Source organism: Mobula birostris, chromosome 18, assembly GCF_030028105.1.
Source record: "Mobula birostris isolate sMobBir1 chromosome 18, sMobBir1.hap1, whole genome shotgun sequence".
Taxonomy (NCBI): Eukaryota; Metazoa; Chordata; class Chondrichthyes; order Myliobatiformes; family Myliobatidae; genus Mobula; species Mobula birostris.
Window position 1 is genome coordinate 49494569 of NC_092387.1, and position 17926 is coordinate 49512494.

Consider the following 17926-nt stretch of genomic DNA (forward strand, 5'->3'; position numbering starts at 1 on the left):
CTTGCACTTAACCCTGCTCCATTCTCTAAATCACAGTTCCCCTGATCCTTTCCATGGTTCTTTGTTGATACTTCACATCATCTGCTCCCAATGTTTCCAAAAATGCTCTCCCGGTGTACAGTCCTTTTTGTTTTGATTGGTTATCAGCAGAGAATGCTGGGAAGGAGTGAGCAGAACAAAGTCTGAACTTAGCAACTCACAAAACGCTGGAGGAACTCAGCAGGCCAGGCAGCATCTATGGAAAAGAGTAGTTGACTGTAATCTTTTCCATAGATGCTGCCTGGCCTGCTGAGTTCCTCCAGCATTTCGCGTGTGTTCCTTGGATTTCCGGCATCTGCAGATTTTTTTCTTGTTTGACTTTGAGCTTAGTTCTGCTCACTCCTGAGCCTTATCTGCCACACAGTCCTAGATCCCATTCAGCTAACAATCACAATAATCCTGGAAATCTTGAATTATCACTGGTGTTCACCCTGTTAGCACCACAGTGTGATTAGTGTAACAATGCCTATGTCATTTTCTAGTGTGAATCAGACCTCAGAGCTTTGGGACAAAGGTAATAACCCTTGCACTGACTGCCCATTCCATGGTGAGTGTCCTTGCCAAAGTGATTTTGTATCATAGTGTAATACAAAGTATTCACTTTCCATACAACTTTTCAATCTCAACAGCAGAATTTATTGAGGAAAATTGAAGTGGCACATTATTGAGGCTAAGACTTTACAACATTAATTTTCTTAAAAGCTGTTGCAAAATGACTGATGTTGTGACATGTTTGATTAATTGCTTCCTTTGTTTCTCTCTTATCGTGGATGTGCAGAAGGTAAGATTTGTATATCAGCGCTGTTTGTGTTTAGTGCATTACCTCAGCTGAGCAATGCATGTTGCATGCTACCTGGTCACGTTTGATCCCTCAGGAGAATGCTGTGTGTTTTTTCCCAAACAGCATGTCTAAAACTCATGACATCTATCACTTGGAAGACCAATGGTGAAGGCACACAGAGACCCATCAGTCGCATACCAAACTGGAATATATTCATGCTTATCCTTTATCTTCCTCCCTAAGAACATTATGAGGGTATTTGGATCATAAAGACTGGAGATTAATTCCTACATTTTCAACAACAGTGAGTGATAGGAAATGGTGGCCTTGCCAGTGAAGCCCATTTCCCATGAAAGAACAATTAAAAAATAATCTTTGAGGAAGGGGAAGGAAGTTCCTTCCAGTTTCCTGGTGAATAGTTAACCCTCAATTAGCATGCTTTAAAGAACAAAAAAAGTGTTTATCATATTGCAGTGTGCTTAACCTTGCCTTGTGGAAGCTGATGGCTGCATTCCCTACATCAACACAGTATCTAGACTTTGCTGCTGTGTCTGAGGTACGTTGGAACATCTTAAAGCTCTGCTGAAAGCAGTTAGAGAAATGCAGTGCAGAAACAAGCCCTTCAACCTATCTAGTCCATGCCAAAACCATTTAAACTGCCTACTCCTATCGATGTGTACTTGGACCATATCCCTCCATACCCCTACTATCCATGACCAAATAGATTAGAAGTATTAATGAAAAAAATTAAAAACTGCAGCTGCTGGAAAGCTGAAATAAAAATGAAAAAATTTGCTGGGGAAAAGCTCAACAGGCAGCATCTATGGGAACAGTGAATGTTTGCATTCTGACAAAAGGCCGCAGACCTGAAATATTAATCTTTTATTGATTCTGTTTCATTCTTGATGATTTGCTGTGTTTTTCCAACATGTTTTGTTTTTGATTAGAAATACGAGGTTTCATTTCTAGTGCCAGGAACAACAAATCGGCATATTGTGTTTTAAAATGGTTTGCATTTCAGGTTTGTTCATTGTGTAGAATGACTACCTGAGCAGGTGCAAGTCAATTACCAGCCATTTCAGAATCCGATTGTTAGATACTAAGCTGAGTAAAGTGGATCCACAAATGACTCTACAATATTTGTGGCTCTTCGGAAAGAGGTATTTTGTTCGCTTTTCTGAGAAATGGGAGGAGACGGAGACCGAGGAAGGTTAAGCAAGTGGGGTACTGGAGAAGAGGGAAGGGGAGTTAGGGAGATTTGAGGGAAGGATTGAGTGAGGCAAGTAAGTCTGAGAGGGAAGGGAAGGAAGAAGGGAAAAACAAGCTACTGTAGACAAAAATGGGCAGTTACTGTTTTGGATCAAACCTTCATCTGGACTGAAAGAATAAAATGGAGGTGCAAAGAGTTGAGTGGGGCAAGAGCTGGTAAGTGATATCTGGATCAAGGTGAGGAGCGATGATTGGTGGAAATAGCAACAAAGGCTAGGAGGTAAATTGGTGGCACAAAGCTACAAAAGGGAAGGAAGTGAGATGAGAAGGGATACAGGGAGGGAGAATTGAAGGTGGAATGTGATTAAAGTGCTGTTGAGGGAACGCTGCTGGTGACGACTGTGTGGACAAGAATATGTTTCAAAGGTACAATTTAACGTCAGAGAAATGTATACAATGTACATCCTGAAATGCTTTTTCTTCGCAACCATCCATGAAAACAGAGGAGTGCCCCAAAGAATGAATTACAGTCAAATGTTAGAACCCCAAACGCTCCCCCCAGCTCCCCCCCATGCATAAGCGGCAAAAAGCAATGATCCTCCCTCCCACCACTGGCAAAAAAAAGTATCAGCACCCCCACCGAGCACTCAAGCGTGAATAAAGCAACAGCAAAGACACAGACTTGGAGTTACCCCAAAGACGTCGTGTTTCACCGGATATTCAACATACCACAGGTTCTCTCTCTCCCTAATAAGGGAGAAAGAGGTGTCTCCGTTTTCCCAGTGAGCAGGGAGACATAACAGACGACTTGCTGGTTTATGATGTTAAAAGTCCGCCACGTCGCTTTTTTCGAGCTCTGTGCCCATAAAACTAGGCACAGAACTGCAGATATTCCAACTCCCTCGACTTCACACAGGTCTCCCGTCAAGACACCAACCCTCGATCCGCCCGTCTCCAGAGCCCCGAGATCCTAGGCTTCCAAATCCGATCCGGACTCTTAGGCTGATCCCTTGGTGTGCCAAACAACAATGACTGGTTATGAAACCCTGAGAGCGGGGCCATTCCTGCAAAGAAGCGGGGCCAGCGTGTAACTCCAGGTCAGGGTCTTCAAAAGAACCCTGAAAGGGAAAAATAAAGATGGAAATACAGTTGTTTCCAGAGATGTAAGCAAAGGAGTCGCCGTTTAGCGCCCTCCTCATTCAGCTCCGCTTTCTTGAATATGTGTGTTTGTTTTTGTGTGTGCGCGTGTGTGTGAGTGTTCATCTACTCAGTGAATCAGCTTAATTAGATACATATACATGGGCTTAGACAATGTTCCAGAGTCTGATAGTCAACAGCTTGAAACACTTTGCCACGGCATCAAGACAGTGTGGTGTGCAATGACACCTCTGCTCAAAGAAATCAAGCAGGCAGCTTCAACTCTAAGAAGTGTAATGATGTGGGTATCGTTGTCAGATCCAGCATTTATTTCTATTTGCCTTTGAACTAAAGAGCTGGCTAGGGATTTCAGAGTCAGTCAGGCTACTGTGGGTCTGGAGTCACCTATATGCTGGACAGAGTAAGAATGACAGATGTCCTGTACTAAAGAGCATGAGTGGATAGCAAAGCCTGGCAGATTCCCAGCTGAATAACAGCTCTCAAATTTCTGAACTGCATAACTTCAAAGCAGTAACAAAATGAGGAAATGAGTTTCCCTCGCATAGATCAAACATCTCTGTCAATGTGCTCAAGTTTAGAAGAATGAGGGGGTGGGGTTCTTATTGAAGCCTGTCAGATATTGGAAGGTCTAACTATAGTGGACATGGAGAGGACTTGGGAGTCTAAGCACAGAGAGCACAGCCTCGGAACACAAGGACGTCCCTTTAGAGCAGAGATAAGGAAGAATGTCTTTAGCCAGAGGGCGGTGAACCTCATTGCCACAGACAGATTGGAGGCCAATTAATGGGTAGTTCTAAAGTGTTCAATATCCAGGCATTCTCTCACTCCTCCCCTTGGGTAGAAGAAATGAGTTTACTTAAATATTGACATTGGTTTTGTCAGGAGCCAGCACAGTTAAAAATGCAGTTGAAGAATTCAGAGTAAAGTCTTTCAGCAATCTGATAACAAAAAGTAATTATTTTAATCTTTGGACAAATTAGATGCCAGAGAACTACTAGCTCTTATCTTCTGTTGCCATGGGTTATACAAGTAACTCTGAGGTGAAGAGAATTTTCTGCTCAGGGAATAGCAAACCTGTGGAATACTCTAGCTCAGAGACCAGCTGAAACCAATTTATTACATATATATGCAAAGAGGTATTCTGTGGGCTAGAGAGATTAAGTGATATGGGAGAAAGCTGCATCATGATACTGAATTTAGATGCAAGTCATTATCGTATTGAATTGCAGAGCAGGCTAGCAGGATTGAATGGCCTACTCCTGCACTTATTTGCTATGCTCCTAACTGATTGCAGATGGAATTGTGTGTCAGAAAACAGAAATAAGCCAAATGTATTCCAGTAGGTAGAACAGTAAGTCTCTGTGACTGTGAACTAAATTTCTTTGCGCTGTCCTGAGAGCATGAAAAATGCTGGCTATTGAATTAATTTTGTTATTTCCTCTCTTTATTTCTAATGAACTATACAAGCAAGTTTCACTGCCTAAAAAGTGAGTGTGGAAATGGGCTGAGTCTCAGTAGAGGATCGTTCTCAGATGCAGAAAAAGTGCTGATTGCTACTGAAACTTCTGTGATCTTGAGGAGAGTCCAAACCCTCCGTTAGTAACTAGTTCCGTATATTAACAGGCAAAATTATAAAACATAAACAAGTAGAGAGTAGGAAATGTTTCACCATAACAGATGTGACAAAAACTGAATGACATGGGAAGAAGTTCAGAGAGGATCAAATGAAGAATTCTTTACCTTGATGGTGGTTGAGTGGACGGTGAGAGAGATAACATTAAGAACGTTGAAGAATTATTTAGAGAAGTACTTGAGTTGCCTTGGACCTAGCAGGCTACAGACCAATTGTATAGATAGGAAATTGATGATCACCATGGATATAGTGGGATGAAGAGCCTAGTCCTGTGCTGAATGACTCTGACTATCTTTGCATTAAAACATGATAGCACAGAACCATCATCATTGTCATAGAGAAGAGATGAAGATTAGCTTTATTTGTCACATGTACATCAAAACATCCAAACATATAGCAAAGGGCTACGTTGAAGGGTGTCATGATAGTGTAATGGTTAGAGCAATTGTTTTACAGGGCCAGTGATCACAGTTTGGCCATGATTCTGGTGCCTACAGAGCACACCTACAACTCATTACCCTTTTGGAATGGCATCTTTCAAATGGGGGATGAAACCAGAGCACCTGGAGGAAACCCATGCAGTCACAGGGAGAATGCACGATCGCCTGACGGGGAGAATGCACGGTCTCCTGACGGGGAGCAACATGGTTTGAACCCAAACAGTGATCACTGGCACTGTAAAACAATTGCCTTAATCACTAACCTATCATGCCACCTTAAACGTAGTCAACATTGCTATGTTTATCTTCTGCATACCATTATGAAGTACTAAGACATGTATCTGCAAATGAGTAGAGAACCAGACAGATAATTTAATTGCCCCTCCACTAAATAGCTGAAAGCACTCTCACCTTACTGCTGTTATGTCCGTAAGAAGCTAATGACAATCAATTCTTTGGTAAGGAATAGAAGTGTGAATAGACCACAAAGCCTCCCTTACAGGCAAAGATGGGACAGGCTAGGGTTGTATCTGCAGGAGATTAGGAGCATGAAAGAAAACTTGATTGATGTGAGAGGAGTCATGGTAGGCAGATGCTGAGAACATATTTCCTCTTTTGGACTGGACGAGAACGAAGGGTCATGATTTTAAACCAATATCAGGTACCTATTTAATACAGAGATAAGGCGAATTGCTTTTCAGAAGGCCATGACTCATTTGAACGCTGAAAGGGATGTAGAAGCAGGGCCTTTGAATATGGCAGGGTAGATAGTTTCCTGGTAAAGAATGAGATTAAGAAGTTATCCCAGGGTAGGCTGAAAAAATGAAATGTACTCCGTCCCCTGTCCTCATCTTATTATTCTGGCTTCTTCCCCACTTCCTTTCCAGTCCTAATGAATGGTCTCTGTCTGAAAAGTCGACTGTTAATTCATCTCCACAGATGGTACCTGACCTCATCCTTAACATGGAAAGTTTCAACATGCAGGTCGATTGGGAAAATCAGGTTGGAAATGGATCTCAATATAGTGAGATTATTGAATGCCTACGAGATGGCTTTTTAGAGCAGTCTGTTCTTAGGCCTGGAAGGGGATCAGCTATACCGGATTGGGTGTTACGTAAAGAATCAGAGGTGATTAGGGAGCTTGAGGTAAAGGAACCCTTAGGAGGCAGTGATCACAGTTGAACTTGAAATTTGATAGAGAGAAAGTAAAGTCTGACATAGCAGTATTTCAGTGGAGTAAAGGCAATTATGGTGGTATGAGAGACAAGTTCACCAATGTGAATTAGAAGGAGATGCTGGCAGGGATGACAGCAGAGCAGCAATATTGTGAGTTTCTGGGAAAAATGGGGAAAGTGCAGGATAGATGTATTCCAAAAACAAAGAAATACTCAAATGGCAAAATAGTACAACCATGGCTGACGAGGGAAGTCAAAGCTAATGTAAAGGCAAAAGAGAGGGCATACAACAAAGCAAAAATTAGAGGGATGGCAGAGGATTGGGTGGCTTTTAAAACCCTACAGAGAGCAACTAAAGGAATCACTAGGAGCAAAAAGATGAAATATGAAAGCAAACTAGCAAACAATATCAAAGTGGATAGTAAAAGTTTTTTCATGTATGTAAAAAATAAAAGAGAGATGAGAGTGGATATAGGACTGCTAGAAAATGAGGCTGGAGAAATAATAACAGGGGCCAAGGAGATGGCAGATAAACTGAATGAGTATTTTCCATCAGTCTTCACTGTGGAAGACATGAGCCGTGTGCCAGATGTTGAACAGTGTGAGGGAAGAGAAGTGAGTGCAGTTACTATTACAAGGGAGAAGGTGCTCAAGAAGCTGAAAGACCTAAGGGTGCATAAGTCACCCGGACCGGATGAACTGCACCTTAGGGTTCTGAAAAAGGTTGTGGTACAAATTGTGGAGGCATTAGTAATAATCTTCCATTGGACTCTGGTATGGTGCCAGAGGACTGGGAACATTGCAAATGCTACTCTACTCTTTAAGAAAGGAGGGAGGCAGCAGAAAGGAGATTATAGACCAGTTAGCCTGACCTCAGTGGTTGGGAAGATGATGGAGTCAGTTGTTAAGGATGAGGTTATGGAGCACTTGGAGACACAGGACAAGATAGGACAAAGTCAGCACGGTTTTCTAAAGGGAAAATCTTGCCTGATGAACCTGTTGGAATTCCTTGAGGAGATTACATGTAGGATAGATATAGAGGATGCAGTGGATGTTGCATATTTGGACTTTCAGAAGGCCTTTGACAGGGTGTGGTTTTGGTTGATTGGTAGGAGGCAGCAAGTGGGAATAAAAGAATCCTTTTCTGGTTGGTTGCCAGTGACTAGCGGTGTTCCACAGGAGTTGGTGTTAGGATCGCTTCTTTTTATGCTGTATATCAATGATTTAAATGATGGAATAGATGCTTTTGTTGTCAAGTTTGCAGATGATACAAAGATTGGTGGAGGGGCAGATAGTGTTGAGGAAACAGGTAAGCTTCAGAAAGACTTAGATAGATTAAAAGAATGGGCAAGAGAGTGGCAAATAAAATACAATGTTGGAAAATGCATGGTCATGCGCTCTGGTCGTAGAAATAAATGTGCAGACTATTTTCTAAACGGAGAACATCCAAAAATTTGAGATGCAAAGGGACTTGGGAGTCCTAAAGGTTAACTTGTAAGTTGCGTCGGTGAGGAAGGTAAATGCAATGTTAGCATTCTTTTCAAGAGGTCTAGAATACAAGAGCAAGGATGAGATGCTGAGGCTTTTAAGGCATTGTTGAGACCTCACCTTGAGTATTGTGAATAGTTTTGGGCTCCTCATCTAAGATAAGATATGCTGGCATTGGATAGGGTCCAGAGGAGGTTCACAAAGATGATTCCGGGAATGAAAAGGTCATTATATGAGGAATGTTTGATAGCTCTGGGTCTGTACTCGCTGAAATTTGAAAGCATAAGGGAGGATCTCATTGAAGCCTTTCAAATGTTGAAAGGCCTAGACATAGTAGATGTGGAAAGGATGTTTCCCGTGGTGGGAGAGTCTTGGACAAGAGGTACAGCCTCAGGATAGAGGAGCATCCATTTGAAACAGAGATGCAGAGAAATTTCTTTAGCCAGAGGGTGGTGAATTTGTGGAATTTATTACCACAGTCAGCTGTGGAGGCCAGGTCGTTGGGTGTATTTAAGGCAGAGCTTGATAGGTTCTTGATTGGACACAGCATCAAAGGTTATGGGGAGATGGCCAGGGACTGGGGCTGAGAAACAGAAAGAATGATTAGCCATGATTGAATGGCGGAGCAGACTCAATGGACCAAATGGCCTAATTCTGTTCCTATGTCTGATGGTCTTATGATCTGCTGAGTTCCTCCAGTACTTTGTGTGAGTGTTGCTCAGAATTTCCTGAATCTACAGAATCACTTGTGTTTATAACAGGGTGAGGTGAAAGATTTCACTTTGGAAGATTCAAACTTGAAGGGTGGAGTTCAAGGTTAATGGCAGGATTCCTTGCAGGGTAGAGGACTAGAGGGATCTTGGGGTCCAAGTCGATAGATCCTTCAAAGTTACTGGTCAGGTTCATAGGGTGGTGTGGTATGGTGGCCCTCATTAGCCAGGGGATCAAGTTGCAGCCCTATAAAACTCTGGTTAGACCACACTTGGGTTATTGTGTTTAGCTCTGGTTACCTCATTATAGCAAAGATTTAGAAGCCTTAGAGAGAGTACAGAGGGCATTTACCAGGGCGCTGCTTAGATAAGAGAACATGCTTTATGTGGAAAGGTTGAGCAAGCTAGGTCTTTTATCTTTGAAGCAAAGGAGGATGAGAGGTGACTTGATTCTGCGAGGCAGAGATGGAATTGATAGCCAGGATTTTTTCCCAGGTGGCAATGGCAATACTCGAGGATATCCATTTGAGAGGAGTGGAGGATAATTTAGGGGAGATGTCGGAGTTTGTTTTTTACACAGGGTGTGGCAGATGCCTGGATCTCACTACCAGGGCTGGTGGTAGTCTGATACAAAAGGGGCACTTATAACACTCTTAGATAACCACATGGACATAAGAAAAATAGAGGGCTATGAGCTTGTAAAAGATGCAAAAAGATTCAAGATTCTAAATTATTCGATGTCATTTCCATTGTACAAGTGTAAAGGAGAACAAATTAATTGCTACTGTTACACTGGATCCAATGCAGCCCCCCAAAAAACACAATAAATATAAATATATAAATATATATTATAGCTTATATACAGAGTAGTAGTGCAAAGTCTTTTCTCTTGTTAGTTTATAAACATACATGGATTGTATGTCCATAAAGTGTGGCTAGGCACAGGCGTGTCTGTACAAAAGGTGACTGACGGGAAATTAGTAGGAGGAAAGGGAAAGATTGATTGTGGAGTAAGTTGGCACATCATGATTCAAAGGACCTGTACTGTGTTGTTCTGTTTTATGTTCTATGTAAAATTGTGTAACAGTCATGGCCTGAATCTTCCTGGACCCAGTTCAAAGTCATCTGTGGTCCCTACTGGCAGCACACGCCAAGGTTATACTTCGTACTGAAACCTTTCTGAACTTAGGGATCCAGAGTCCTGTGCTTTGAATTCTATAGAGACATTTTCTAACTCTTCTAGTTCCTGACAAAACCAACAGTAATACTTAAGTAATCTCACTTCTTCCAGCAAAGAGGAGCAGTGCAGAAACTCTGGGATCTACCAAATGTTGGAATCAGCTGCCAGAAGTGTTCAATCAATGCAAGGGGGGTCTCTTGTTTCCTCAGGGGTTACAGGTTTTCTTTCATGGATGATGATCATGTTTCAGCTCCCAAGGCTAGTCCATGCTTGGGGCCATTCCTAAAAAGAACAGAGCTCCAAATATACAACCCTGTGAAGATTGGATGTGTGGGCTGTTGTAAAGGAACTGAGCCACTTTCTGCACCACTTTGAATATTCACAGTTCAAGTTTTGTTTGATTTATTTTCTCCTTGCACTTGGGAGGTGGGAACAAAGACCTCAGTAGCAGCAGCAGCTTGCCCTCAGAAGGCCTAGTGCAGAGGCTCTACCCTGGAAATAGCCAGCTTGGTCCGGAGTTTACCAAAACTTCAAGCATTTAAAATAGAGGCAGTCAACAGTATTGGAATTCCTGCAGTTATTGTTAAGATAATAAACATTCTAACAATCAAAAATATAGTTAATTAATGGATTTGAAATACTGTAATTATGAACTTTTTAAAATAAAGTTTAGCTTTTGCTTGTTAATCTGTAAGCAGAGTCTGCCTTTGAAAATCCAATCTCATGCCTAGGATTGGCCACATAATACCAAAGGTGCGGTATTGTGACAGATGCAGAGCCATCTGTCACTCAGCAGGTCCTGGGCTCACAGCCAGTCTGCATAGGCCGAGGATTGATTCCACTGGAATGGCTGAACCTTGGCAATTCCCCTGGAACCACCAGCACAACCATAAGGTTTGCCCCAACTAATCAGCTCCAGGAAAGACAAACAATAAAGGCCCACACTTTAATTGCTACATTATTCAGCCAAAGCCAAAAGGTGTTCATAATTTTGTGTTCCAACCTGCTTGGCTGAGAGGAATGGTTGGAGAGTACTGGAATACAGGTTAAGAAAAAAAGGAATTTGTCATACTGTATAATGATTGTCAGAGACAGACATGTGGCAGGACTCCAATCTGAGCTGCTCCATCATGATCGTACTCTTTACCTCTGATTTTTGTGGTCTAATGTTATCCCTTGGAGTCTAGAAAATGAGTTTCATCCTTTATTTCTTAATGGGATTTCTCCTTTGTTATTCCTGTAAATATATGCAAGAAAATGAATCTCAAGGTAGTATACGGTAACATGTAAGTACTTTGGTAATAAATTTATTTTGACTTTGACTTTATGTAGACACTGAGTTTAAAACGTAGAATAGCAAACAGGACAGAAGCAGGCCCACAATGACTGTGTTGCCCATTGCAATCTAGCCGATGCTATCTGCTTGTATATGATCCCTATATCCTGCCTGTTCAAGTGCCTGTCCAAACGTCTGTTAAATTTTCCTGTCATATCTGCTTCTGCCACCTTCCCTTCACAGTGCATTCCAGGCACATACCGCACTCTATATAAAACAGATTCTTGCCATGTAAATCTCCTTTAAACTTTTGCCCTCTCACCTTTAAGCTGTGCCCTCCAATTGGTCTGTGGCCACTACTGGCAGGATTATTTGAGGGTTGACCTTCCCACTATTCAGAGTGGCAAATACACAGCAGTTACAAGCATTTCACACAGCTACTGCTGGACCACGCAGGTCCTGATTTAAGCATAGTTCTGGGTGTGAATAACCATAATGGATTTTAAAACATCTCTTTTTCTCATTTTTGTTATTTTTAACGGCTGGCTCAGTTAGGTGTTAGTGCTAATATTGCAGTTGTATTTCTGGTCACCACATCATTGGATGTGGAGGCTTTAGAGGAGGTGCAGAAGTGGTTTACTAGGACATTGCCTGCATAAGAGACTATTAGTTATAAGGAAAGGTTGGACAAACTGCGATTGTTTTTTTTTCGGGGCATCGGAGGCTGAGGTAGACCAGGTAGAAGTATATAAAATCATCCAAGACACAGATGGGGTAGACAGTCAGACTCTTCATCTCAGAGTAGGAGAGATTAGAATATTAACATAAGAAATATTCAATTCCTGCAGCTGTCTGTAGGTCCTCCCTGTAACTGTGTGAGTTTCCTCCCACATTTCCAAAGGCGCATTGGTTAGTAAGGGTCAGTGAGTTTTGGGCTGTTACGTACCCCATAACTGGGTTGCCAAACCAGCAGAAATGGACCACTTAGTTGGAGTCTGGATTACTGGAACTAAGAAAGTTTCATTAAAGAAATAAGTAACACAGTACTCTAAACATAAGGATATAGATGCAACAGGTTAGTAATGATAAAACACACATGTACACAGAACTAGGATAATAGGATCAGTCAAGCTCTATTGCAGTCTAGGGGTAAAATGGTCAGTCTCAAGTGACACAGAGTTCAGTTCAGTTTAGTTCAGTTCACAGTAATCGCTGTTGTGCCGTTGGGGAGAGAGAATGAATATGCAAATCGGATTCAGACCGACCTTTGTTCTTCACAGTTAGCTTTCGGCGCGAGCCCTTTTTAATGTCTTCTGAGGTCACCGACTGTGACCCCTCCATTCCAGATACAATCGTTCTTCTGCGGTGAACCCGGCACCCAGGCAAGGGTGGACACACACACCAGGTTCCTGCCGATCGTGCCTTCTCATCCTGTGCGTCTATGGTTGGTCCCATGACCAGACCTCCAAAACTCCCACCAACTTGTGGGGGCACACCGCTTTTCCAGGGTCTCGTTATCTCGTGGTGTCGTGGTGTGTCTGTTGCCTTAGCGAACCTGTTCCTTTTATCCCCCTGCTGGGGTATCGCCTGTCCATCAAACTTCAAACAGTTCAGGTTCAAAGCAACCGGTCTCTGACAATACTCGGAACTGTGTCTCCTTTCGTTAATCTCTCTCGTGTCCCATTAATATTTCTGAATGTTCCCCCATTGTCTTTCTTATCGGCCTCAATCTTCTGATAACTTGGTATTTTGTCACAGGGCATACAATGTTGGCACCCGAAGCATGGTAACACTTGCGAGCTGCCCAGCACAATCTTTGTTGATTTGATGTTAACAACACATTTCACTGTAAGTGTTGATGTACGTGTGGCAAATAAAACTAATCTTTGAAGAAAATTGTCCCAAATCCACCAAAAAAATCATTTCAATTTCAGTGTACTCAATTTTAAATGTACTCAACTGTTGAGCTTCCACAGTTCTCCCGAGCAGAGGATTCCAAAGATTCTGGGCAGCATGGCAGCATACCGGTCAGTGTAACACCATTACTCTGCCAGCGACCCAATTTCAATTCCGCCTCTGTCTGTAAGGAGTTTTTACATTCTCTCCTTGACCGTGTGGGTTTCCTCTGGGTCCTCGGGTTTCCTTCCACGCTCCAAAAAACTTAAGGATTATTAGGTTAATTAGTCATATAGATGTAATTGGGCAGCACAAGCTTGTTAGATCTGAGGGGCCTGTTATCATGCAGTATCTCCTAAAAATATATTACTTCCATCTGGGTGAGAAATTTCTTCACATATCTAGTCCTGAGCTGTCTGTCCTCCATTTTGAGTCTGTAGTTCCAGATCCTCCAGCCAGGGAAAGCATCTTCCCTACATCTACCTTATCAAATCACATAATAATTCTGTATATTTAAATTACATTAGTCCTCATAATTATAATCTGAAGGACATTCTGTCCCAGTTTTCTTAACCTCAATGCATGGCAGAAACAGCAACCTCTAATCCCAGAAACCACATCCAAGTTCAAGTTCAGGTTTAATTGTCATCCAACCAAACATGAATACCCACGAATACAGTCAAATGAAACAACGTTTCTCTGGGACTGAGGTGCAAAACACAGTATCAACAGTCATACACAGCACACGGCACATACATAGCAAGTCCATATAAGATATCAGTAAAACACAATCGCACAAAAAAATATATATATAGTCCAAGACCCTGAGCCCATAAATGTGGCAGAAGTCTGCAGATGAACACAACATGGCTTGTTATCTGCCAAAAAACTGGGGGGTTGGTGCAACATTGACTTCAGCTGTGCCACACCATCCCCGGCACTCCTGTAGAGTCCACCAATTCCAATGCCTCTCTTCTGGGCGGCTATAATGAGACTTGAGGCCTAGTTCTTTCTGTAACCGAGGGCACGCAGCTCCCCTGCCATTCACATTTCACTGTATGTTTTGCTATACATGTGACAAATAAGTTTAAAGTACATTTATTATCAACATATGTATACATTTATACAAATTTGAGATTCGTCTCCTAACAGGCAGCCATGAAACAAAGAAACCCAAAAAAAAACCATTAAAAAGACTATCAAGCACCCAATGTGCAGAGAAAAAAGAGATTATGCAAAAATTAAACGCAAGCTGGTAGCATTCTGAGCTGAATTCCACAAAGACAGTTCAGGCCATTGACCCCTACCTAGTTCAGCACAGAGCGGAGCAGCAGACTGAACTGGTCCATCCCTCACCTCAGGCCCCAGTAGCCAGACATTTTCAATCTGGTCTGGCGCTTAAATCGTCCAAATTTTGGGTTCAGTCGCTTTGATACACTTTGGGTTCTGGACCCCATTGCCTCAATTTGACCTGTACCCAATCTTTCTGATTTCAATTTGACCTGTACCCAATCTTTCTGATTCGGCCCGGCGGTTAAATCAATCGAGCCTTGGGTCTCCCTCGCTCTCGGCGATGGGCCTGCTGCCTCACCTCGCCTCAGTTCTGCCACATCGGATTGCCTCCAAGTCCAAAGGGAAGTTGTATGCTATTGTTTGCGATGATCGTTTACCATAAAAAGAGTGATTAACAAAGTATTTTGTTGTTTTCTTTGTTTCATGGCCACTAGCCAAAAGTTGCTGAGATTCCACCTGCGTCTTCTTAAACTAATTGTTTAATAAAATTGTCCAAAATCCAAAACAAAAAAATGCACCTGACATCCACCAATAAATCAGGAAATTTGACCTACAGCATTCCACATTAACAGTGCCCACCAGAGTCTTGTGAACCAGTCCAGTGAACCTTTGTTCCTTCAAACTGAGGAATCGGATCTGTGTGTAATATTCCATCTGTACTATCATCAGGGTCCTATATAATTCTCGTACAAAGGTCAATATACTGTTTGTCTTCCAAATTGCATACTATAAGTCATGTTAACTTTCAGTGATTTGTATTCAAAATGACTAACGTGGATGTGAGATAAATGGAGGAGGGGAATGTTTGGAAGCTTTAAAGAGAGCGCAGAGGAGATTTACTATCTGAATTAGAGAGCAAGCATTATGAGGGTATGTTAAGCAAGCTAGGGCTTTCTCTTTGAAGCTAACGAGGATAAGATATGACTTGATAAAAGTGTACATGACGAAGAGAGGCATACATAGAGTGGACAGCCAAAGACTTTACCAAGGGTCTAATGGCTATTATGAGGGGGGATGTCAAGGGTGGGGGTGGTAGAGACAGTAACATTGGGGACATTTAAGAAACTCTTAAGCACTTGGATGAAATAAAAATGGACGGCTATGTGGGAGGGAAGGGTTACATTTATCTTAGAGTAGAATAAAGGGTCAGCTCAATATTGTGGGCCAAACAGCCTGTATTGTGCTGGGTCGTACTGTTCACTGTTTTATGTTCCATTCTGTGTTCACTGAGTGAGACCAACATTCATGTAATTATCTGCCCCTAATCCAATTTCTGCGGGTTTCAGGATGATCGGTGTGATGCAGTGGTCAAAGTATTTATGAAGTGTAGTTATTGTTGCAGTGTTGGAAACCTCATTGCTAATTTCCACAAAGAGCACTCCAATTGTGACTGGATCATTTGCAATGATGTTTGATTGAAAAGTACACAGTAGTCAGGGCACCAGACAGAAGTATTCTTGCTGCTTATTCCATAAGGAGGCCAACACCTGGGATGCTGAGAATCTCACCTGAGGAGAAATTGAACAGATAACCCCCCTATTCTCTGTAGTTTCAAAAGGTGAGATGAACTGTACAAAATTTTGGTGGAGGAGAGGCAAGAGACTGCAGGTTTTGGAATATGGAGCAACAAACAATTATCCAGAAGAAGTTAGCAGATTAAACAGCATTTAGAGCAGGGGTTCCCAACCATTTTTATGCCGTAGAGCCATACCTTGGATTGAGGTGTCTGTGGACCCCATGCTGGGAACTGCTAATGTTTCAGGTTGAAACATCCCTTAGGGCTCCTATCAGTACATACAAAATGCTGGAAGAACTCAGCAGGCCAGGCAGCATCTATTGAAAAGAGTAAACAGTTAACGTTTTGGGCTGAGACTCTTCATCAGGACTGGGAAAAAAAAAGATGAGAAGTCAGAATAAGAAGGTGGGGGGAGAGGAGGAGGATGTACAAGATGGTTGGTGATAGGTGAAACTGAGAGAAGGGAAGGGGTGAAGTAAAGAGTTAGGAAGCTGATTGGTGAAAGAGATAAAGGGCTGATGAAGGCGGAATCTGATAGGAGAGGGTAAAAGACTATGGAAGAAAGGGAAGGGAGAGGAGCACCAGAGGGAGGTGATGGGCAGATAGATAAGGAGATAAGATGAGAGAGAGAGAAACAGGAATGGGAAATGGTGAAAGGTGGTGCGGGGGGGGGGGGGGCAATTGCCGAAGGTTCAAGAAATCAATGTTCATGCCTTTGAGTTGGAGGCTACCCAGACAGAATATAAGGTGTTGCTCCTCCAGCCTGAGTGTGGCCTCATTGAGGCAGTAGAGGAGGCCATGGACTGACATGTTGGAATGGGAAGTAGAATTGAGATGGGTGGCCACTGGGAGACCCACTTTTTCTGGCGGACAGAGCGTAGGTGGTCAATGAAGTAGTCTCCCAATCTACATCGTGTCTCACCAATATACAGGAGGCCACACCAGGAGCACCATATACAGTGATAACCCCAAAAAACTCAGGTGAAGTTTTGCGCCTCACCTGGAAGGACTGTTCGGGGCCCTGAATGGTAATGAGGGAGGAGGCATAGGGGCAGGTGTAGCACTTGTTCCACTATCAAGGATAAGTGCCAGGAGGGAGATCAGTGGGGAGTTATGAATGGAGAAGGGAGTCATGTAGGGAGCGATCCCTACTGAAAGTATAAAGTGAGGGTGGGGTGCGGTTGGTGGTGCTTGGAGGTGGGATCCTGTTGGAGAATGCAAAAATTACAGAGAGTTCTGTGCTGGACAAGAGGAACTCTGTCCCTGGTGGGGTGGCGGAAGGATGGAGTGAGGGCAAATGTGTGCAAAATGGAAGAGATGCGGGTTAGGGCAGCGTTGATAGTGGCAGAAGGGAAGCCACTTTCTTTGAAGAAGGAGGACATCTCATTAGTTCAGGGCTCCTATGCCAGAGGAATTTGTTCATTTTGGCTATGTAGTCTCAATCTTCTGGTCACATTCTCAAAATGAGGGGTGGACATTTTCAGATTGAGGTATTCCTTGGAGGTTGGTGAATCTGTGAAATTCTCTACCCTGGAAGGCCCTGGACGCCAGTCAATAACTGAGTTAAAAGCAGGGATGGTTGCATCTCCAGATATTAAAAATATGGGGATAGGGCAGGAAAATTGCATATGAGATATATCATCCACGATTTTGTTGAATGATGGAGAAGACTTAAGGGGCCAAATGGTTTACTGTACCTCAAATTTTCTGATGTTTTTGCATACGTAGCAACAGCAAAGCTAATGCCGTCACCTGCTGAGAGAAAAAATAGGAATGGAAGTTATGATCTAAATTTGTTCATCTCAACATTCAGTGTAGTGCATGGAAAAATTTGATTGGAGCACTTTAAATGTTTGCATGCTGCTACAATGTAGTGTTGTCCTTTATTAAGTATAATGAGTTCAGGAACTTGATAAATGAAACCAGCTATATAAGTTTATTTGCAAAACAGAACTGATGCTGATGTGAATTTGAGATCAAGAGAAAATTATATTTTTTAAAGGCCTTTACTTTATTGTCGCCAAACAATTGATACTAGAGCGTACAATCATCACAGCAATATTTGATTCTGCACTTCACACTCCCTGGATTACAAATCGATAGGAAATAGTAAAATTTAAATTATAAATCAT

The 17926-nt window shown here is 42.4% G+C and overlaps 1 protein-coding gene across 11 annotated transcripts in view; it reads left to right on the forward strand.

The window, feature by feature from the left end:
• Positions 1-17926, forward strand: part of cdh23 (cadherin-related 23) — a 1156658-nt gene that overhangs the window by 841068 nt on the left and 297664 nt on the right. The window lies entirely within an intron of this gene.